The following is a 24,727-nucleotide window of genomic DNA, read 5'->3' on the forward strand; positions in this document are numbered from 1 at the left end:
TATTTGGAAAATCTTGAAAGCCTCTGTGTGCCACTTAGACACTCAGAACATCCGTTTATTCCACTATACTTTCTGCACTTGTCCTCATGCTAATACAGCTTCCTTTTAAATCAGTGGACCTCTAAATATTGACATAAATATATATATACCTATAATTCAAAGGTAAATGATAGCATTTTTTTAAATTGCTTGGGTATAACATCATAAATATTGCTTATAACATTATTTTTCTGAAAGTTGTCCCATCAGCTTCTGCCTAGTCTTACTGTTGCTTATTCAACCTTTCCTTGAAATCTCATTTTAAAACATTATTATATTAATGATCTATTAATAGGTTATCATTTAAAATAAGTCATAATTATTAAAAAGAAAGATGAAGCCTAAACCATTGTTTTGAAAAATGTTTCATTTATTGTATTCCATGTGGCTATTTAAGGTAGAACTTATATAGTCACAGAGTAAATTGCAAGTATAGTAGTCTCTTATCATTCTCATGAAAACCATACCAAAATTTCTAAATTGAACTTTCTCTGGGATTTCTGACTTCTGATGTTAAAGCTGCTTTTACAAATGTTTCTTAGAAGCTCCATAATATACTAAATATATGAGATATTTGAGTGATATATTGTCACTGTGCCTCCATTATTTTGTTTAAGGACTTGGAAACTAGATGCAGACTCTTCAGTACACTCAGGAAACTGCTCAGTGTGCAGAGGTTTGAGTCACATGATTCCCATTACTTTTAAAGGGAGTTACATGGAAAAATCTGTGTGCGGAAATTCATGGGAAGGTGATGTCAGTAAAATTTACTCTTCCTGACTTTGCTCTTTCAATTTTTGTGTCTGGCTACTTACACTTCTGTGAAGATCCTGGAGGAAGGAGAGGATGGAGCAGTATAAAGTGATTAAACTGAAAGCATTCAGAGTTTAAGTGGTCTATGGTGTGTGTACCAAGATATGAAATAAGTAATCAGTATCAAATGGGACCAAATCTAGTTTTGATATGATAGCCTCCTAAAAATCTCTTTGAAAACATAATTGTGTTTATCATGGTGTTGTACACATTATACATATTTTTAATTGTGTAAAAATATATATTCGTGTTGAAGTCAGACATTTCAATGAAGCATATAAAATGGATTGTCATTATCATTATCATTATTATTATATTGCTATTAACAACAAAAAAATACTCAGAGGATGTGCTTAGAATTTAGCTTAAATTGTAGTAAAAATATAATTGCTGGATTTCTGAGAATTTCAAACTTATTGAATTTAATCTGAATCCATTTGACGTGCCTAAGAAAAGGAGGGAAGAAAAAAAAAAACAAATGCTTAGGAGCATAATTAGGACATATTAAAAAGTTAGGATATATGGAAAGAAATAGTTAAGTGCTTAGCTTTGGATTCAGCTCCTGCAACCATTACATCTACAGAAATCAGTGGAACTAAACATGGTTATGAATAAAAGAGGCATCTAGTATAAAAAAAAATCAAAATAATTTCTTAATCTTACTCAGGTCTCAACCTATTGACTCAAATAGTGAACACTGAATATGCTTTGAGAGTAGTTCTGCCAAATATACCATCCAAGTGCAGTTTTTTTGGCAGGATTTTATGCAGCTTGTATTTATTAGATAGGCAGCTATTTGAGTTGATTAGCTACAAACATTTCATGAAAAAGAAATAATTGCTCATTCACTCTAAATACATGTAGTTTTCTTCACCACTTGCTGACTCAGCTTCATTTGTGGTCTGAGGGATGAAGTCATATGGGTTTTTCATATTCTTGTTTTAATTTACAACATTGGGAGGAGTAAGAGCAACAATCTGTTGTAGCTTGCCCTGCTCTGTTGCCCTGCCTCTGAGAACAGAGGCTAGAGAATCCCTCTGCTGTTTAGTCACCAGCAGACTCTACTTTGGAGTTAGGAGAGGAGGAGGTAGCAGTGATACCTGATACACCAAATACACACAGCTGGCAAATAACTTAGTGACTGCTGCCAAATCACATGAGTAAACCTGCACCCAAAACAAGACTTAGCAGAGACTGGGGAGCGGGCTGGCTTCTTGACTCTCTCCCCCCAAGCAACCCATGAAAACTGAGCTCATCAATGCCTTTTCCTGATTTCTTAATTCAGCAGAACTGAATGTGAACTTGTGGAGATCTCTTTGAATGCTAGGCATCTCCAAGAAGCAAAAATTACAACTGACATAACTTTTTACTGGTGCAGTTAAAAGATCATGGTCCTGAATTTCATACTAACATTGGGACTATAACTGTTTTACTGTTTTCTTTTTCAGCTTACTAATATTCCCAGGTAGTGTTCTGATATGGAATATAGTTAGAACATGGTCATGGCCTAGAAGTCATGAGAAGGAAATAGAAAATAACTTGGACCTCAGCATGTAGCTAATGAGTCCATTCTTCCAAAAATTATTCTCTTTACAGGGGGAAATTTGGTTTTATTATTGCCCCTGTTGCTTCTTCAGGATGCCTTGGAAAGGCTCCTATTTCAACTCTGGCTGGCCTCCATGTTCCTTAAAAGTAATATTTACAGATCTTTTTCTCCTCTGAATATCACCCGAATGTGAAAAGCTTGAAGCCCACATTGTTTTCTTGAGATCCTATCTGATTTTTGACACAAAAGCTTAGAGTAACACTACTTCATATGAAAGGTTATTGAGGGAAGTGGCAGAGACCTGAAGAGACAAGAACTATGAACCTGGAGAAAATACCAGTTACATAGATTTAGAGAGATGGACACTGTCAGAGTACCAACCACAGTGAAACAAATAATGCCATTCACATTTGAAGAAACAACATACTCAGAAATACAATTACACATGTAATAGATTGCATCAGACATATAGGAGAAAACCAAACTTATCAAAATCTAAAGCCATTTAATGCCATGTGAAAAATGTGGTTTTGTATGAAGTTTGTCCTTATTATGTCCCAAAAACACACAGCTACTTAGAAATCTGTCTTCATTTCTGTATTTTCAGAGAATTCCTTTCAGATAAATATTTAATAGAACAGACTTTACTGTTATTAACAGATAAAAATGTGCAGAATTTGTTGAAGATTTCACAGAATAAGATCAAATAATAACAAATGTCAATGCCTATCATCCATACACATACTTAATTCAGGATCTGTTGAGGAAAGGAATACATAGGCAGCAAATATCTATATGTTATGTATAACAATTCATGGCATGTATTCATATATAACAATACATTCACTCTCAGAAGAATGCTTGGAAGATAGTAGAAGGAACCCTTAACAAAAGTAGGGTTTTGCAAGTAGTAGGAGCTGAGAATGTGTCTATATACATTTCGTAGTAAAGTTTTGGAAGATGGTGAATAACGTGTAGAAAACATGCTGAAGCAACCTAAATAGAAAGAAAAAAATTCAAAGATACAAGCAGCTGAGTGCCAGCAAAAAAAAAAAAAAAAAAAAATCAGATTACAAAAATTAAAAAGAGGAGATTAAAAGAGAGAATGCGATTTAATCTTTGACCTGAAGAAACATGGCTGGATTTTTAATAGACCATTGTTTATAAGTTACTTCAATCAGTTCTTCTGAAGTGAGGACATCTTAGCAGAAAGTTTATCTGCCACTCATTCCTTTCACTTTCCCTGCCTAGTGTATACTGCTGCATCCCTCCTCTCCAGTGACACACAGCAACAACTGGTGAACGTTAAAGCACAGGCAGTCAAATACAATAACTGGGATTGTTAAAGTGGAAAAACTTAGCTTATATGGCAGTTGATATGCTATCCAGCTACTGCACAAGCAAGTCATTAGCACTGTGTTTTAACAAAATGAGATTGTAATTAGGTGCCTTTGATTCTAAAGCAGAATGAGTTGCACATTTCTGGCTGCTTTTCCCAAAGCATGACATCAGAGTAATCAGCCATAGACTGTCATTCTTTGCTCATCCCACATTTTTCCTCCATTAGTAACTCACAACTACTCCCTGAGCAAGATGAGATTCTCAGTCATCAGTGAGCAATAAATATCTCTGCCAGGCTTGATAAGATTTCTCAGACATATATAATACTTTTTGGTTTATTCCTGTTTTTCAATTTCGCGAGCTGTCTCTGTGTCGAAGTCAGGTCTAGATCACTGCGGAATTGTGGTTGCTTTGCCTCAGCAGGAATTAGCAGTGTTCCTTTGCAGTAGCTGTCTTGCATGGAATAGGACCATCAGAATAGCTTGCTATCTGTCCGTAATGTGGGCAGACTGTCCAGAGTGCCACACCAGCCCCAATTCCCTCCTGTTGCAGTGACCCCATGGGTCACTAGCTGGAGACAAATAGGGGAACCCTCTTTCCTACACTGGGCTGTGGCCACTGCAGTCTGGCTGAAGGACTGGGAAACCCTACAGTCCTGAACTTTAGTTTAGTAACCTGTACTCCTTCTCTTGGAATCTGATCTCAATGGGTCTTGTTGGCCCATTGACTTCACCAAGAACTCTGTGCTTTGAATAATTATGGAATTGGGTCCAGAATCTGGAACTAGACATCTCAAAATGGAGATTTATGACTACATTCACCAGCTATTCCCCAAAATATGTGGCATTACCAGAGGACGTCACAAATGATGTGTGAAATGAGACACCTTTGCAGATTGGCAGTGCACAAAGAGGATGAAGAAAATGACATGTAATTATTACAGTGCTATTAGCTGTGATATTCAACTTACACAAAGACAGAAAAGTCCAATAAATCCAAAAGCTTTAGATTTGCTTTAAAATGAATAAACTGCTTGGAAATGTCTTTCTAATAAATTTCACCAGAACATTCTTCCAGAAGAGAGAAGGGTCCAGAGGAAGAAAGGGAGACATTTTAAATTAGTTGACTCATTTTAAAGTTTACTCCCTCCTTTTTCTTTACTTGGAAAAATGCAAACACCTTTCAGGCACATTAAATACTGAGGGGTGAGAAGGAGGAAGACTATGACAATACTAAAATTTTGGGAGGATTCTGGATGTACCTCTATCTGCCAACATAATAGATGCAGTGTTGCTGCTTTTACAGAAAGAAATGAAAACAAGATATGTCTGCCAAAAGGTGGATTAAGAATTAATTAAGAATATTTATTTAATTTTATGAATTTGGGTTTTGTGGCAAATTATAAACCATAATCTGAGAGACAAACTGTTGGCAAAACATCTTAAATACAACTGAGGAAAGCGCATGCACCAGTGTCTGGCATCAGTCCTGTAAGTTTCTCAGAGGTGGTTCCAATAAATTCAGAAAGCCCTTACACATTTTGAGATAGATATGTCAGGCAAGTCAGAATCCTTCCAGTTCTGAAAGATGAACAGTATTATTTATATATGAAATGTTCTGAAATGAAGTTATATGTGCAGAGAAAATTGAAGAATTTAAATCCTGACTGTTTTGTCTGCTATGTGGCAAACAGATTTTTTTCACCTGTCCATTGGATGCTTTTCTTCTTTTTGTTTAATTGATAAGTGCATAATAAAAGTTTGTAAATGCTGCAAGATAATTTTCTTAAGAAAATAAAATTCTGCTACATAGCATCAATGTAGACAATTTCAATCAAGAGCTGGCTAGCAGGTCATCAAAGGATACATTAAAAAGAAAATTTATATTGAAGTGTTTCTAATTGTATCCAGCAGGCACCTTTACTAGGCCCAGTGCTATTCAGTATTCCCAGCAGTGACCCAGAGGTGCAAGTACAAACTACCATGCTAAGGATCTGAGGATGACAGAAAGATTCCTCAGTGAGAACATCGTTATGAAACCAAGGAAGAGATTTCTTTATCAGCTAGATCCATTGCAAGAAATGAGCATCTTAGGAGACATGAATGCATAGTTAAACATAATACTAATGGATTTCACCCCCCCAGAAATGGGGTACGGTGACAGGGAGTGCCTCAACTCTACAAGGATTTAGGGGCCATGGTGGATCAGCAACCCAACATGAGCTCCCACCATGAAGCTGCATGAACAGAGAATGTAATCCTTGAATGCTGATGCAATTGTTGGAATAATTCCCATGGATCTGTTGTCCATATTTTAATGAGAATGGTGGGAAAAAAATGGAGACTTCACAAAATTGCATTTAAAATTCATTTAAGAGCAGAAGAAAATTATTTGCTGTGAAAGCATAAACTCAGTGTCTTTGATTATTAAAAAGGAGGGCTGAGTATGACTTGATTAAAGTTTATAGATCGTGGGAGAAAAGCCTCACACGCAGATTCTTTATCCTGAAGGGGAATGTAACAACCAACCAACCACTTCCACCATGCCCCAAATAAATAAATAAATAAATTCATACATGCATACATACATACATACATAAACAAACAGCACTGAAACATCAGAAAAAAATAGTTTTTTACTAATGAAAATATGTATGAAATATACTTCCCAAAAATGAGGAGTCATGCCTATTGGCATATCTTCAAATCGTGATACAAGTTAAAATTTCATCATAAATTACCTATTCCTTAGTTAAATGATAATTTTATTTGACTTGATACCAAATGAATGAAATAGATAAAATTTAAAGGTCTTAAATATGCCCACAAACTAGCTGAGTTTGGATTCCAGAAATCCAAAACAGAATAGAAGTAGTAAGAAATAAAATAGAAATAAATTAGGATGATCTATTCAAAATTACACTGTCTGAAGATCTGTGGCCTGACTTGAGACTTTTTTTATAATTCTAAGTGAGGATCTCTGACTCTAAACCATATGCTCTACTGTGGTATGTATTGCACAACTATGGAAAATGTCTTAATGTAGGTATTTTTCATTCACATAAAATTGTCTGTAAGAATTTATATCCCAGCTGGTATGATGTTATACAGAAACAATATCATGTGTTGTTCTGTAAGTTGTGCATATGTTTAGTTTCTGAGGCCAAAAATCAGGATGTGGTTTGAAGAAAAGTGGGAGGAGTCAAGTAGTAAAAGTGTTATACCATATGACAACCTCAAAAAAAAAAAAAGAGCATATCAGCAGGGAAAATGTATAGCAGAAGCAGAGACTGCCTTTACTGCAATAACCAGTGATCTGCTGTGCACATGTGCACATTTTCATACCACTGGAGTTTTAAAAGTATAGCATTGCAACCTGTTGTTTGCATAGTTGTAACATCTGTAACAACACAGCAAAAATCACTTTTTTGGGATGCACTCTGCTACTTTTTGCCAGCATTAATAATTCTGAATTTTAGTATATTAGATAGATACCAAATTATTAAGACTTTTTATTTGCTAAATATTAGATATTTATTACTGTTATTGGTTTTGTTATTGTTATTATTATTTATCATATGGCTTTCATGTCCAAGACAGGAGACAGGGTGGTCATGTCCCACTGTAGAGAAGTACACTTGTAGGCTTGCTGCTGATCCAGTGAGGCTTCTGAGTAATTTCCTGCTAGAAGGTAATGGTCTGCAAGTCAACTTAGTGGTTTTTAAGGGTATCAGAATGATAGCACTCGTGATTTGGAAAGTGCCCAACCTGTAAATGATTTAACATGCCTCGTCCTCAGGTGAGTCACACATCTCCTTAAGTCCAAAAATGTTTCACTGACAGACCTATAACCAATATAACCAATATAACCAATTGGAAACTTTTTTTTGATCCTTTAATTAACATACTAGGTCTCCTTGTGTATTTAACTTGGGTCAGAGGTCCAGAGTGCAGTGAAAGTAAACAGCTTCCATCTCAGTAGCACACATAACACATTAATTTTTTAAAAAATAAAAATATCTTCAAAAGCAGTTTATATACATCTATTCTTTATACATAAATCTGTTTAAATAGTAGCAAAAATAGGCTTTTTGAGGAAATCACAGGATTTGTAGCTCCCTGACTGTTTTCTCTATTCATTTTTGAAGTGTGTTGAAATTTTCAGGTTCCATATGGACATATATAGTCACCTAAATTTCTCTATTAGGTTCAAACAGGTTTTTAGTAATTATTTTTTTAATTCTATGTTTTTTGACTGTATGATGAATTAAAGTAAATAATCTCCAGATGGAATGAAATTCTGTTTCTTGAACTTATGCAAGTAATGCAGTTAAAGTAGCTTGAAATAACGACATGCACAAATTAGTCATTTTCACAATTAAAACATAAGCCCTAAAGATGCTCTTATTTATTTAAATCACTCTGGATTTAATTAAAGACAGATAACAAGTTGTTATCAAAGGTTAATCTCTTTTTGAGTCTTTAATTCACCAACAATTATAACATATCCATTTTTATCACAAAGTAATTATGGTTTCTTCTATTATAGTAGAGCCTGATATATTTGGTGGCATCTTGTAAGCATGTCAGTGATAAATAACAAGCATTTCATACATCTGTGCTTCAGCTTTTAGCTGGCACTTACCACTGGCAAAATTGCAGGTAACAGACACTGTTGTCCCTTCACTGATTACCTAAACAGAAAAATGTTGCATTCTTGCTTTTGATATTATGATAAAGCATCTTAATTCTGTATCTGCTTTGTTAATTACCTTTCCTACCATAAATGCTGAAAGTTTCAGACAGGAGTCAAATTGTGGGGCTTCCTATGTCTCTGGCCCTATAAACTTGGGCCTTTGCTCCAGGCCAGAACACATTTCAAGAATGACTGCAAGAGCATGGGGCTACACTCAGGGTCAAGATATGGGATATGCCAGAGGACAAAACTGCACAGCCCCATTGCATAGCTCTGTGGTGACAACAGCCACACTAGAGCAGAGCTAAAGGCTGGCAACATGGGGCAGGGGTCAGGAGACACCACCCTGGGCACACTCCTTGCCCGTTGTCAGAATAAACGTGATTAGTACTGCCAGAATAAACTGTGGAGATGCCATTTGCTTTTTGTAGTTTATATTTACATAAATTTTCTAAAAATTCCTGTAGAAATTCTACTAATTTCCTGTTAATTTCCTTTTCTGTATCATAAAATATGTACAGCCATATAACAGCAGTTCTGTTTCTGTCACCAAAATTCTCTACAGGAGATTCTCAAGTCTTTTTTTTTTTTTTTAATCTTGTTCTGTCAAGAAATAGTAATGAAATCAGCCTGCTTATCTAATAGGAAAGCCATGGCATTTAAGATGTTAGCCAGACAAAATGTTGCTGAAAGTTTAGAAGCTGAAATACTAAGATATGGGCCATACTAATTTCAAGTTTTTGTGATGATGACAGAATTCTGATGATGATGGGATCTCCTAAAGAAGCCTCTTTTATTCCCAGCAAACCTCATTTCTAGCAGTCTCCAGAGACCTGTATGTTCCAGAGAGGATACCAAAAATCAGTCCATTAAACAGTTTAAAAAATAAAAAAAAAAAAAAAGTGAAACAAAAAAATACCCCATTTAAACATTGCCTGCACTGCCCTAGAGACCCATCTCCTCCAGGATGTGTAGTCTAAACTTTTATTTTAAAAACATGAGGTCCAACAGGCAATTTTAAATACCCTATGAAATGCTTCCCTCTTTCATTGTGAAACTTCTAGAGACTGTACAACACTGCAAAAAGGGCATTATCATCTTCTATTTGCAGACAGGGCAAATAAGATTAAATGCCCAACACACTTCTGAAGTAGCAGCAAAGAACAGGCCCTGAATTTTTCTTTCAAGCGACCCTAACACTCTACCAAACAAATCTTTTTTTCCCCTGCCTGAAGATTTTCTTCACTGTGAAATGCCTTTTTTTTGTTTCCTATTATTTTTTTAAGAAAATTAGACAGTTTCTCCAGGTTTTTGTTGTATTTTATCTTTATTATTTCAGAGATCTTCTCACAGTTTGGAAAAATAATAACTTCCCAGGCTGCATTTATTAATTTCTGTTGAGTAACCTTAATGTCTTAGTGCTTCCTTTGTGAATGGAAAAAAAGTCATTACTTGTGCTTCCTCTTAACATCCACATTCCCACACTTAGTACAGAAAGTCTTGCTGATGTGTCTGGAAATTGTACTAATTGTCACTAAATTCAAGGGTTTGATTCAGAAAAACCTGTCTTAAACAGGAAAGGGGAAGAAAAAGGCAGGCCAGCATTAAAACACATAGTTAAACATTTATCTAAATTTGTAACCAAAAATATATATGAATACTGAGGTGGAAGGCTGATTAAGCAGTACAATTCATTGCACGAATCAATAATTTTCCTTTAAAAATAGCCTAAAGTCCTAATCAATTAAAAGATAATTTCCTTCAGTTTAAAACAAACTTAAGAAGGGTCAAAGATTGGTCCTGCAAGCTCTGACAGTCAATTTAAGTAGTCATTCATGCAAGCAATGATAGAAACATCCCATCTTTCATATACCTGTGGTAGGACAAAAATCATATAATACAATGAAATAGAATTTAAGGACATTTTAAACAATGAGATTTTTCTGCCCCTGACTATGTCCCATTTCTTTTTGAGTTTTGGGAAGCCTTAATGGCTCATAGCAGTGGCCAACAAAGAGTGACCTCTGGACAGCCAGTTCTGGGATTTAAACATGTAAATAATTTTTTCTCTTCGAACTTGAAAATGAAGGCTACAGTTTGCTCTGCCACCACTCGTGGGGCTTTGTCTGATGACACAGATGTAGAAGCTTTGAGAAAAATGGAAATGTGAGTTGCCAGAAGCAAAACCGTGAGCAAATCCTGGTAGCGAGGTCTCTGGTCCCGTTGCAGGTCAGCGTCTCCTTTCTGTCCCTTGCCAGTGGTGGGGGCTGTTCCAGGGCTGCAGTTCTGTGCTGTGCTGCATCTCGAGCTGGCACTGTGACTTGCAAGGTTTGTTCACATGATTACAGGCAGGAGAGGCTTTAAAGTACACAGCCTGTTAAATTCCAGTAAATGTGCTACTGCATATTTTAGAAGGAGCTCCTTACCACGTGGTTCACAATTAGTGTGTCCATTTCAGCACTAAAAAGATACCTAGGAAAAGAAAATGTGTGTGTAAGTACAAAAAAGTATCAGAATAGAGCACTTAGACTGAATAATTAATACCATTTCATGTTTTGCAACCATATATTTTAGTCATCAGAGATGACCAAGGCTACAAATTCATGTTTATTGACAAGGAAACATGTCTTAAGTCACCAGTTAAAATGGATTTTTATGGCGGCTGGTCTTAATAACCAAGAGGCAAAACTATGTTGCACTACATGAACATACTGGAGATACATGTTAAATGGCCAAAATGATTCTCTAACTCACCAGGCAAAAAGGCAATAGAACAGTTATTGAGTCAAAACAAAGAAAGAATTGCCCTATTCTCCCTGTATCTATCATTTTAAATATGAGCAAAGTCTAGTCTAAAAAAAACAAAGTTAACAAATTTACCAGACTTGCAACACACTGCAAGTTTGCATTATGAGTTTACATAACTAATTATCATCATAGGTCTGCTTCATAATGCTGATTTCAGCAAAAGTACTACCAGGAAACATGTTTTATACCAAAACATAACATTTTCTCACCTCATTTTTACCAGTGAGTACACTCCCTTCTGCTTTACATGGTTCTGCTTCCCTTCACATTTCTTCATGCTCTTACGTAATTATCAGACTACTAAAAATATTTTAATCCAAATAATCCAGTTTCCTTTTAAGAACTTTTCCAGTGGTGTCCTTAATAGTTTAAGCAAAAATATAGTGAAAAACATTTTGCTCTCCTGAGGCACATAATAGTTACACATGAAAAATAGCTTCCTATAGCTTCCTATTCTACCACAGTTGCACCATGAGGTTTATGTAACATTTAAAGAAGAAACAGTTGTTTCATGATCCTGCAGTATCTTGTGTTCCTGCATTGGCATGAGTTTATATTTTGTATAAGTACGGCCTGGCTATGCTTTCTAGCATAACAGTGCCAGCTACTAAAGGAAGCAGTTTCAGTCTGTTCTAGCTTAATGTCACAGCCCAGATGGAGGTTACTGCTCCTTCAGAGCTGCCAGTGAAGCTGCTTGTGGGGCCACTCCCTCACCCAACCCAGCCAGGGTGTACCCAACAAATGTAAGTATGTGACTCGTCAAAGAGGGTAGGGATTGCTCTGGGATTGTAAGTTCTGGTACCAAATACAGCAATCAGATGCTTAGGGCAAGATACAAATTTTATGATTGCTAACTCCCTTAGAGATAACAAAGATACAGTTAGAAGAAAACATATTATCAACAACCAAGTTAAACCTAGTTATATTTTGCTATCATAGAACTTTTTCACCAATAGATGATCTTATATTTGAAAAGTGTCTAATATCACTAAGGTAATTCCCAGCTGCTAGTAGGAACTTTAGACGGTGACTTAATACAGTATAAAGTGACTTAAGATCCAAAGATGCCTCAGGATGATTTCAAGAGTGACTATTTGAAAAGAATACCCCAAAGAAATCCACTAAAAAGTCCATTCTTTAAACATTCCCCAAAGAATTTCAGTCAGCAAAACACGGAAAATGTTAAGCAATAATAGCTAAAGTTCTGTAAAACAAAAAAGAAACTCTTATTCTACGGTTTTCTTACCTAAGCTGGATAGACTGCGATTCATAATTGAAAGATTTATTCAGAATAGAATATGTAAAACTCTTAAATTAAAATACCTTACAGGCCTCAACTTTCTCCTTCTTTTGTTTTCATCACTCACTGGAAAAATACTCCATATTTTTCAGTTTATTCCCTAATGTACTGACCAGGAAGAAATAAGTCTACAGTGAATCTCTTTTATTTTATTTTATTTTTCTTTTCTTTTTTTTTTTTTTTTTTTTTTTTGTGCTTTATTGGTTGGTTGGGTTTGGTTTTCTTTTGTGGGGAGTTTTTGTTATTGGTTGAGGTTTTTGGTTTGGTTTGGATTTTTTGTTTGTTTTTCCTTAAGTTGTGCTGCATATTGCTGCCTATTTGGACCAGGCAGCTTTTATTTAGTGCTCTCTATACCTTATTCACATCTGTCAACAAAAAAAGCACATCGCAGTCACACACCAAGGCACAAGTCACAAAACTCACAGAAAAAGTAAAAGAAATGATATTTATATGTCATTTTGATAGTCAAGGGAGAAGAAGTGTCCCAGTCCCTCTTTCTAAAAATAATGCTTCATACAGGTGTCATCTCTGTATTTTACTGGAGTTATCAAAAGAAAAAAAGTTGTCATTTATGGAAGTTGCTTCCTGCTATTGAAATGAAATGATGTGCTTTAAATCACAGTTCAGCTCTTCCATACCTTTCTTCCAAGAAAATCACGCTTACGTGTAGGGAAATGGGAATAAACAGTTTTATTAACCCACCGTCAACCACTCTCTTCTACACAAATAGCACACAGAAATTCTCTTCTGGTCATCTACTCCTACCAAAAATTGAAGTGTTTGCTGTTTTTTAAAAAAAAAACAACCAAAAAAACAAGCAAAAAGAGTAAAAACAAACAAAACCAGTTACTCCTGCCATCCATAGCAATGATGAGCTGATAAGAAAACCTCACCATATTGTCTTTTCAGGCATACCTAATAGAGATGAAGAAGTCTCTAATTAAGGCAATAATTCCACACTGCAGTGCAGTTGCAATGCAAACTCCCATTTACTGACAGGTGCAATATGTGGGTGCAAATTTCTTGGCATCAGCAATCTACTCTTTTGCATTTACATTGCTAAGCAACATCATTGCATTGATTGACTTATGTACAGTACTACACTTTCACCTCTTAGGTACAGAAAGAAAAGATTGATTCCAATTTCGGTGCCACAGTTTTAAACAGATGCAGCACCAATGAATTAGGTGCACTTACTCCTAATTTACAGTCATGGAAGAAAAATAATTTTCTTGATTACCCTACTATTTAGAAAGCTCTAATTCTTTTGGATAGAATAAAGTTACACTGGTCTGAAACTCGCATGACAGTCAGGGGCACAGTTACATGTATTTTTCCACGAGAAGATGGCAGCTGTCCTCAAAGTGTAATGAGAGTTAACTAGGAAAAGGTGATTGACTGATGCTGAGGTTAATTGCTTGTTGGCATGCTAGAAAGCCTATGCTAACAAGTGCTGCTTATAACTAACAAGTGCCAATTATTTCCTTATATTCCAGTACACATTATATTATGCTAGGCACTATACAAACATCCAGAAAGATCCAGACATCCCTACCCAGATCTGATAAGTTAATGATTTAAGAAAACCATGCAAGTTACTGATGAAAATGGGTCAGGGCATGTGGCTTATCACAAATGTACAGCTCTTCATACAATGGTACAACACTAGAAAAACTTTGTTAAAGCTATCAATGCACAGAACATATATTCATAATGAAAGTATAAATAGTTATCTGGTCATAAACTTTATTTTCTCTATTGCTGATCAAAAGCTTACACTAACCGATAATGTGTACTATATCATTATTTGAAGCCTGTGAACTCTTTAAAATATTCTAATCCTGTTTCCACATTTTTGTGGGAAATATATATATATATATATAATTGGTGACCAACTGCACATACATGCTTGACAAAACTTCCCGTTTAATAGGTGGATTGTTATGCAAAATATTGCCTAATATTTGTAGAATGCATTCACCTGGCTTGAAAAAATGCTGACAGAACTTGGATGCATATCATCATCCATTGTTAAATTGATATTAAATTCATCATTTTGTTGCTAAAGCATCAGTAAACATCAATTTTAATTGCATTAATAAAATATGACTAGGATTGTAGTGACTAATACAGATTTTCCCTATGATAATAATGATTTAAAATAAGATTAAAAAGTAACATCTCCTCAAGGAAGAGGAGTTAATGTACCAAAAATTATTGTGCAAAGCTAACCTGCCCCCCACCTCCTCCTCCTAGACAAGTCATCTACCTTGTATCAGTCAGAATAAAATGAGGAAAGTTGATCTGAGTAGAAAACTTACCCGTCTTTCAGGCTTTCTTTGCAAGAAATCTTACAGTGCTTGGTAAAACTGCATGCTTTGTCTGTTACTCCTTGCTTAATTTCAAACTAAACATATGTAGTGGCATCACAGTGAAGTCACGAACTTGAAAGCCTTTGGAAGTGCATTAATTGTGAACGTTGGGATTTTTAACATCTTTTTCTAAATGTTAAGATGCAGAAAGTGTCAAATATGTTGGTAAGCTGTTAAAAAAGGTAAAAAGTGCCTAAGTTGTGGTTTGATCTCTCCTACTCCTGCAGTGCAGGGAACATTTCAGCACAATGCTATCTCAAGAATTCAAAATAATGCAACAAAACTCTAACCATATGGGTTGTTAGGTACTTCTGGGAGCTCAGCACACGGTTGGGTGAGGTGACCATAAAAATGAAAATATTTAAGAAAATCTAAAAATATTGAAATTGTATTTGCAAATATTGTGTTGGTATTCCTAGACTGTTATAGAATAGATAGGTAGATTTCTGTACCCATCAAACACTTAATAAAAGATAACTCCTCCAGGCAATTTGCAAACTATAGTTTCATCTAGATATATGTCAGTGTAAATCAGGACCCTCCAGTTCTCAGTTTTTCTAAACAAGTATGCCATAATCTTTCCTAGCCCTGTTTCCGTCAGACCCTCATAAATCTACCACATTGCTCTGTCTCCTCAGAATGCAGTCAAATTCACAAATATTTTAAAGGGATAGTGAAATACACATATAGTAAGTCCATCATCCTAGAAGGACTTAGTAATTTCCTTCACCTGCAGTATATATTTCATTTTAACACATCTTTAATAGACACCAACTAATCATGTTTAAAGGCTACCCCTTTATTATTGCCCTTTATCCATAAACTGCTCTTTTCACTGATCTTAATATATAAGGTGAAGATAGGCAATAGTTTGATATAAATGCTTACATATATGATTTTGATTTCAGCATACATAAGGTAGAACTAGTTGGGCTGGACACAATTTTCTTAATTTACAAGTGCCGTTGTAGAATATATATTTTTTGTTCCAAGTCAACTAATACCCTCAGAAATACTGATGACCCTAAAATGCAATGCCTCTCCATTTTTTTTCTCTAGCCTGTATTTTGTAAAAGAATAAAAAACATAATGACGTTTGTAATTTCAGATCTTTTAAGAACAAAGTACTATCTGAAATTTGTAATATAAAAATTCTCTTTTCCTGGAATTACAGTTTTATATTTATTGAATGCATTCACAGGCTCCCTTAGGATGTGAAATGTATGGAAATATATGTGCATTACTAAGGAAAGAACTAAATTTATTCTTTCCCCACATCATGCTCTTCTTTGCAGTAGAGGTTTTTAATTCAACACAGAGCTAGAATGAGATGGAGCCAATTTCCTGGTCTATATGTGTGACAAATGCTAAAAGTGGCACAAGATTAACAAATTAGTTGATGTATATATCTTTAAAGATTTTTGACTATGTCCCAAATCAAAATGCATGCTTATTTGAAATGAAGATTTCCTTAGAGTTAGGTATTAGACAGAAACCTTATGAATTCTTGTGATTTTAAGATGGAATGGTGCAACGTTAGACAACTTAAGAATAGCAACCTGAAAAAATATCTAAGAAGGTTTTTATGGCACATCACTCTAATAATTTTATTGGAATAAATCGTGTATTTTTAATGATAAAATATGATCTTTTGATAAGAAATTTTCTTTGAAAAAAATAATTATTTCAGTACACAGGTATCTCCCAAGAATGAATATTGACACTATTAACTATCAAAATATGAAATTCTCTCGTGTTAAGCAATGTATCAGATAGAAGCTTTTTTTAAAATGAGTAGAGGGAGATCTAGAGTATAGACAAGTGTGTCATTATAGAAAGGTTTCTTTATGATGATTTGAAATAAAAAGTAGGGAACTTGACCTTTTTAGCTGACATAGTAATCACCTACTTGATGTAATCCAGATATCTAACACCAAACAATAAAAACATCTGTGACAACAAACCATGTAAAGCTTGTGGAATTATTTAATTTTTTTTTAAAGAAAAGATAGCAACATTTAATAATCAGATAAGCCTGGATTGGTTCTTCTTACACAAAAACTTTTGTGTTTTGCAAATGCTAGGTTTAAGGGGCTATAACTTAGAAGTGAAAGTTTTTTACGTTCACGTGCATATGTTTTGGAGTTACCTCATTCATTCCTCTTTTAGGACCTTGTCATAGTCCACCTGTTTTGCTTTTGCCTGAATTACCTCAAAATAATAGCTTTCTTTAGAGGAAAAAAAAAAGCTTACATTTCTACTGACTGTATCCAAACATGATAATACACTTAAAATTGAAGAGGAGCCATATTCAGGTTGCATGTCTCAGTCACCCAATCTCCCTTTCACGTATCTGTTCATGTTGACAGACTATGTCATAATACATCAACAGAGAGATCAGCATAGAAGAACAAAAATTCATCGCCTGACAGCAAGAGGAAAACTGATTTCTACTATTAAATTAGCAAAAAATATACCAATATTTCACTACCAATAAAGACACCATGGCTAAAAACATTCACCATATTATAAATTTGAATGAGCATTGGGAATTTTTTGTTTCAATAATACTTAAACACAAGAAAAGGGAGGGTGAAGAGGGTGGACTCAAGGATGTCAACATCTTTACAAGCAAAGAATTGATTTCTGGTAAAATGTGCCATTAAATTTTGCATTTGTTACTCTTTTAAATCTTAGTTTTAAATATTCATTTAATTAGAGACCACTGAGCACTGTTTTTGCAAGATTCTCTTCTGACACAGGCTTGTCCTTATGAGGTCAAGGAGATGTGTGGAAAATGCTCTGTGTTAACAGAGTGCATCAGCCTCTTTATATCTGAGAATTTTGACTCATGTAAAAAGTACTCCAGCTCCCTCATTGCCTGATATAATTTTAATATACTATATAGAGCAGTGGTGTATAGCTAGGAATTTAACAATAGCTGGAATAAATAATGTCTTTTTGCAGCCTGGGGCAACATCTGCCACTTATGCATTAATTCTGCCCCTGTTTGAACACTCTACAACATATGCACTTCTCTTTTGTCTGTTATCCTAGAGTTGTGTTATTCCCAAATATTGACATCATCTACTTTTATCAGCACTAACTGCTCTGAAGCTTCCTAGTCTCATGCTCAGCTCTATTTCTTTCTATTGATTATCTTCCTCACTCCAGCAGGTAGCTAGCCAGCGAGGCTGTCCTGAGAAATAGCTTCCAATGACTTTATACGCACAATTTACACGGAATTGTTTAAAGAAGATATTAGCCTCAATACAAATCAGTGAACCTCATTTAGTCAATACTGCACAATTCAGCTGTTGGCACCCTGTCACATGTTAGTCTTTAAAGTCAACTACCATACCCAATCTGCACATTAGCCATAGTATTTAGTTTCATATTAAAATGAGGCTAGTTTTTCACTTTTCTTTTTGAAATCTATTCAATATATTTTCTACATCACCTCATTGAACCATATGATAGCAATATAATTCTAAGTATAAAAACCTGAGATTAAATGCTTGATTTTTGACAGTGTTCTTAAATATAATAAATTCAAAGGGAAATACTGTTAAGTTAAAATGGAGTGTTTTTCATTAAGTCCAATCAAATGGTAGACAACAAAGGATCTTTTATTTGAGAATATGAAGTGAAAATGAAAACCAGAGAACCTTTACTAAGAAAAGGTCCAGCTAAATTATGTTGGAAGGAGGTCTCCAGATTGAACCTGGGTGTTTCTTTTGCTAAGAATGAATTAAACTAAGATGCACTATGGGAGAACAGCTTACAAAAAAGGAAAACCTGTACTTTACAAAAATGAAAACAGGGCCTAAATACAGCTACAGAGAAAGATCAAATATTAAAAAAAAATGATACTGTAGCACCTAAATTATTCAAAGAAATTTGGGGGATTTTTTTTACCCCTTTTGCATTCCACAGCAGGGTTCCAAATCCTAGATGGACATTTGTACAAAAATAATCTTTTCCTTTTAGCCTAACAGACTATGATCTAAACTATGATTTAGACTACAGATAAAAGATAGATGAAAAATAAAGTATATGTGCTTATCCCTAAATCTGTTACTTGAGAAATAGACAGCTCTTCTCTTGTTTTCAATCTGTAATATGCACACTTGTTTTATTGTATTCAGCATATCCTTGATGTTTATATTAAAACTTCTATGTGCATCCTTCAGCAGTAGTAAATAAATAGGTATTGTTTCTAATTGTTGGAAGAAAAATACTTGGTTTTGGCATATTTGACAAAGAAGTATTTACATCTTTCCTATAAAGTGTTGCTCTTATAAAGCATAAATTCAAAGACAACCTGCAAGGATTTGTGACTATTTTATTTTGCAGGTGGCAGAAAATAAAAAGAGGTCTGGGAGTATAAAGATAAAAATAAAAAGATTAATAAAAAGACAACAAAAAGAAATCCCCACTTCACATTATGTGGTCAATATTTTAGAAAGTGCAGAGGAAAAATGCAGAATCCTTTTTAAGTTCCGATCAGCAATCATCTGGACTTACTGATACACGGAGGTACTGATACTGATACCTTTTGAGAGGAGGGAAAAATTGTCTGCCTAGTGAGCAACTGGGAATATTGATATCAGACAATATCTTCATCTTAAATACTGGTAATTTGAATATATAAGTAGAAATGTTTTGCATGACCTCTGCTTTCTGCTCTTTTCCCTTCAAAGCCGAGGTTCTGAGCCCCAGGTAGGAGACAGATGCTGAAAGATGACCAGTCTGGCCTTCCTGATACATCTTTGTATGCACACACACTCTCTCTCACATACACACATTTATTGCAACCTGATGCTCATAGAAAAGCTTTTTCCTCCTTTTAAGTTTCTACAAGAAATATTTCAGAAACCAAAGGGAAAAAAATTAAAAAGCAGCGAGGTCAGAAATAGCTGCATATTCAAGCAGCAAAAAGGCAGGTGTGGTAAGAGAATTCCTAGTGTTCTTGTCTGCAGTGCTCTGCTTTGCTGTTGGAGGATTTGATGGGTACTTTTCATGGGTCTATATATGCTTATGATAAGTGTACTTGGAAAGAGAAACCTTCCAGGGACTCTTTGTCCTATTTACTTGGGTAGATCTGCTTTTTTGAGATAAAAGTTATGCTCTATTTCAGCTGCTGTCTTCTGTGCATGTGCCTACATATTAAGTATTTTTTCCCACCAATTACATTAGTAATCACTAAAGTAGATGTAAATTCCTTTACTTATTTGTTATATAAATTGCATCTTGGTAAATCTTACAAGATACTTATATGCAATCAGTACTTAAACATGTTTCAGTTGTTCTACTGCAACATTTCCTCAATACTGTTTGTACTTCAGTCATGTCTTATAAGGATTGATAGGTAGAACTGTAGTTGGAAAAATAGTTAATTCAAAGTTAATTTCTAAAAATCTTACCCTTTTAAAGTTAACTGTTCTATATACTAATATGTAATAAATATTCTGGATAAGCAAGTGTACTGACAAGAAATAAGCATACAATAAACCATATTTATTCTATATGGTTTATTGTATTCCACATTCTAGGGAAGATGCAGCACACAGAGTAAAACAACATATGCATTACAAAAGTTTACAAAGTCAGTTTGATGTAGCTGTTTTCTTAAGGTAATAAAAATATCTTAGTAATTATCACCTGTGTCTCCTTTCATTGTAAAAGGAAAAAAACCCGCAAAATTTCTTACCATTCCTCATCCTTTTAAGCTCATTTTTTGAGATGCGTGGATTTACTATGTGCTTAAATTAAGCTACAGTGATCACCTTTCCCATACTGTCTTAATATGGTAACTGGGTAGAAAGCAAACATAGAAAGTAGATCAGTATTATTTTATATCTAGGAGAAAGAACAACTTTTGTACCTGAAATTAGAAAGCATTTGTAGCCCATTATTTTCTTGTTAATGCAGATAGTTTTACTTCCAGATCTCAGGATTTCTTTGGAATATGTTCTTACTATACAGAAAAGTGCACAGGAATAATTTACAGCCAACTTTGTTTAGCCATTTATGTCTAGAATATAGTACTTAAAATATCTAATAGGGAAAAATATTGTTGCTCCCCTGAAAGCATAATTATTAAAATATGATTATAATATTTATCAGTAGGCATTGCTAGTTTCTTTGCTTGATTAGGTTTTGATTAATGCTCAGAAATTTAAATTCAGACATACTTAGCCTCTGATTTTTAGACAGATGTCAGTCAGCATTAGTGTATCAATTTTTCATCAGAAAATAGAGATGCATGTTAAAACCACTTCAAAAAACATGGAGTTTCTATATGGGACCATATTATCAATGCTAATTATATCCTTAAGATAAACATTAACTGAGGTAAAGAGGGAATCAAACTGTTTGCAGAGCATGTGTGAATCTCAACTGGACATAAAACTGCCTACTTTGCTTCCTGCTTTCCTTCTTCAGTCTCTTTAGTACCTGGAAATATTACGAAACTATTAAAGATCCTTTAAATAAAGATATTCTCCTGACATGATTAGCTTGGTATCTGTGTTTCAGCATACCTCTCCAAGCAGCAGTGATTGTGTGCCAGTGTTAAAAACACGTATGTGGCATGTTCTTTGTGTGTTTGCATGCCTGTGTAGGCAAAGATTCATCACCACTGAGTGTAAGTCAGTCACCACTGACTGTGTGTGTGTGTGTGTGTGTTTATAGCCAGGTGCTAAAAGTGAGAGTGAGGTCTGAGGGTGGAAATGAAGAGCATTTCCTTTTGGAAGAGCCCTACTTGACCAAAGTCCTGCCCTCCAGTTTGAGAGAAGGATGGGAAGGGGCACTGCAAGAAAGGTCTGACACTGCAGCCCACTGAAATGCCTCAGAGTTACCAAACGTGTTTTAAAGGAAAGTTTTAGATATACAGAGCTTAGAGTCCTATGAGCTGTATTAAAGGAATCACAGCTACACAAACCAGGCTCGCTATTAAGACTACCTTTTGAGGGTTAAAGTTAAGTGGCAAACCAGATGCACAATTTCACTGCAATTCTAAAGACAATTCTGAAACAATGCTCAGCTGGTGCAATATGTTATTTTGTGTTCACAAGATGAAGTGGAATTTAGGTTTTAAAAACCAGTAAAGATTTTGAAGAGTTTTGAGGGAGGTTCCACCTAATTTCAGAATTAGTCTTGGCTGTCTTCTCACTCCAACAGTCCTTGAATCAAAATTCCAAATCAGAATCTATTATTTTCTTTCTCATGTTAAGCAGCGTTAAGTAGAGGGAAAGGATTTTATTTACATTAAGGAACCAATCTTACAGTTTTCACACAGGAAAAGCACCCTTTAGAGGCAATAGCAATTTATATTTCTTAAAAAAAAACAAAAATAATCAAACAAAAAACCTCCAAACAAACCAGCTTTCATTTTTCAGCGTTACTTAATACCTTTACTTACATTAGATTTCACTGTATTCCAGAAACACACAAGAACAGATCACAACTTGCAGTACCAGTGTTCCTTCTCTCCCTTTCTCTCCCTCCCCCTCTCACCTACACCATTTTGATTTTAAATTTGCTGAAGCCCATTCAATTTATAAATAACCTTAAACCGTTGAACTGTTCACTATTTTATTTGAACAGGAGACAGTGTTATTGAAACAAATCTAGTTAACAAGGTAATTAGCTTTTGTAATATTCCTCAGAAGGCTGGAAACTAGCAGTTCATCACAGCACTGTACAATAGCAGTATGCAATGTTAAGCCTCTGCTTATAGGGGCTTCTATCAAAACTCACTGGTTACATTACCAACAAAAGGTGTCCAAGGGCCACCAGAACTGATTTATTCACTTGAAGTGGAAGAATGAAAATATTTTCCAATAGTAACCTAATGTAAAAGCATAGGCTACTGCTGGTGTTGAAAAGATGGGGCTAGAACCACAAAAATCCTTTTTCTTGCTTCCACAAAAGGCTTTGGGCCTAATTATTTTTAAGTATAATCCAGCCAACATCTTCTCATGCTTAGCTGCACTGAGTGACACTATTTGTGATGCCCAGTCTGCTGAAACTGAGCAGGTTGCTGTCAGTTTAAAAATGACTATAATAAAAGTGACCATGAAGATGGATCTTGTGATTTTGCGTTTCTAATCAGTCATCTGTGAAGAACACTTTTGCTTTGATTCAGCAGACTGGTGACAGCCATGATTGATAGTGCATGAGGATGAAAAAAGGTTATTAACTGTCTTCCTATTAAACTCAATGTATTACCCCTCTAGGTGCATCTCATACTTTAACTTAAAGTACTTACTCAGGTAAGGTCAAAAATGAACTCTATAAACACAGTATCCATCCTGTTGTAGATGAACCAGGGGCTCTAATGCTAAATTTTGTATGTTCAGCACTATCTGAATCCTGACACCTTAATTACTGTGCCAAAACCAAACACTGAGCAGACCTTCGTATGCTTCTAAATATGTAACTATACACAAGTATTTTTGTATGAAACAGGAACAGATCAGTTGATTCTGTGTGTTGGTGAATACACACAGACAAATATGTTTTACTTGCTGTAATACTCTCAAAATAAAAGTTTAAATAGTGTTATGTTAATGAAAAAATATATAGAAAAGAGATAAGAAGTGTCTGAGGGGTTCAGGTATGAATTTTATGCAGAAAATAGCATTTTACCTGCTCATAGTTAACTCCATCGTTAACTTGATCAAGTGTGATTTAATAATTTATGAAGGCTTCCTATTAAAAGAAAATAAAAATATTTTGCTGTAAATATAAAAGCATCTATTTGCTGCCTTACAATATGTTTTAGTCTTAGTTTTTATTCCCTTTTTACTGATGACAATACTCACAAATATCTACTGAAAAAAACCTAAAGGAAAATGGCACATATATTCATTTTCAAAATAAGTATTTGGTGGAAATACTGATTCCTAGGGTACTTCTAATTTCTCAGGGTGTCTCTGTGAAGAGATAATTTTAAAGGAGCTTAGGGAGAAAAAGAGTGAAATCCTTCTCTTGTGTTCATTTTAGTTCCTCCTGACACTAGAAATTAATTGAAAGGGGAAAGTTGTGTACATTGTGTGTGCAGGTTAGCACCTTTTTAGATTCACAAGTTTATTTTAGGAATTAGGACTTTTACAAACACTTCTTCATAATCAGTAGCATTTTAAATTTTTAAATTTTCTTTATGAATAAATTTCAGATGCTCTTTGAATTTGTTTATACATATCTTATATTACAAACATTTTCTCGTAAAAATAAGTAGAAATATAGATCAAAAATCCTATGATTTTAACGACAGTGTGCACACTCTTATCTGAAGGAATGTACAGACAGACTTGTTTAAAATAAGCTCTTTCCACATGGTACATAAGATCTCCCTGCAAAACGCATTATTCTGTATTTGTTTTTCAGAGTATTAAAACATACTTTTAAATTTAGTTTTATAACAGTCCTTCAATTCTTCTTTTACATTACATCAAGAATATTTTTTGCACTCATTAACATCATTCCAGCAGGAAGCGAGAATATTATACCAAGCTAGATCCTTTTGGGGAAAGAAGGAAAAATTATCTCTCTATTCTGACTATTCTATAATGTACTGTCATGCACAAAGTCAGCAGCCTAAGTAAATATTTTAATCTTTTCAAGGTGGTATTGAATTTCAGTTGTCCCTGTTATTTTTAAACAATTTTTTAAAAAACATTCACAGTTGGTTAAAATCCAGAAAAAATATAGTCTACCTAATATGATGATGCTATCTCATGAAAAAAATTATTAAACAATCCTCTGTAACATCTTTATTTCTGGAAAATGTGTTCCTTTCAGGTG

The 24,727-nt window shown here is 34.7% G+C and overlaps 1 long non-coding RNA gene across 1 annotated transcript in view; it reads right to left on the reverse strand.

The window, feature by feature from the left end:
• Positions 1-2,980: 2,980 nt before the first annotated feature.
• LOC118697722 (uncharacterized) overlaps positions 2,981-24,727 on the reverse strand; it is a 33,899-nt gene continuing 12,152 nt past the window's right edge. Inside the window, exon 2 of the long non-coding RNA XR_004981795.2 lies at positions 2,981-10,906. This is a non-coding gene — a long non-coding RNA (uncharacterized LOC118697722). The remainder of the gene's footprint in view (positions 10,907-24,727) is intronic.

This window comes from Molothrus ater, chromosome 1, assembly GCF_012460135.2.
Source record: "Molothrus ater isolate BHLD 08-10-18 breed brown headed cowbird chromosome 1, BPBGC_Mater_1.1, whole genome shotgun sequence".
NCBI classification, from domain to species: domain Eukaryota; kingdom Metazoa; phylum Chordata; class Aves; order Passeriformes; family Icteridae; genus Molothrus; species Molothrus ater.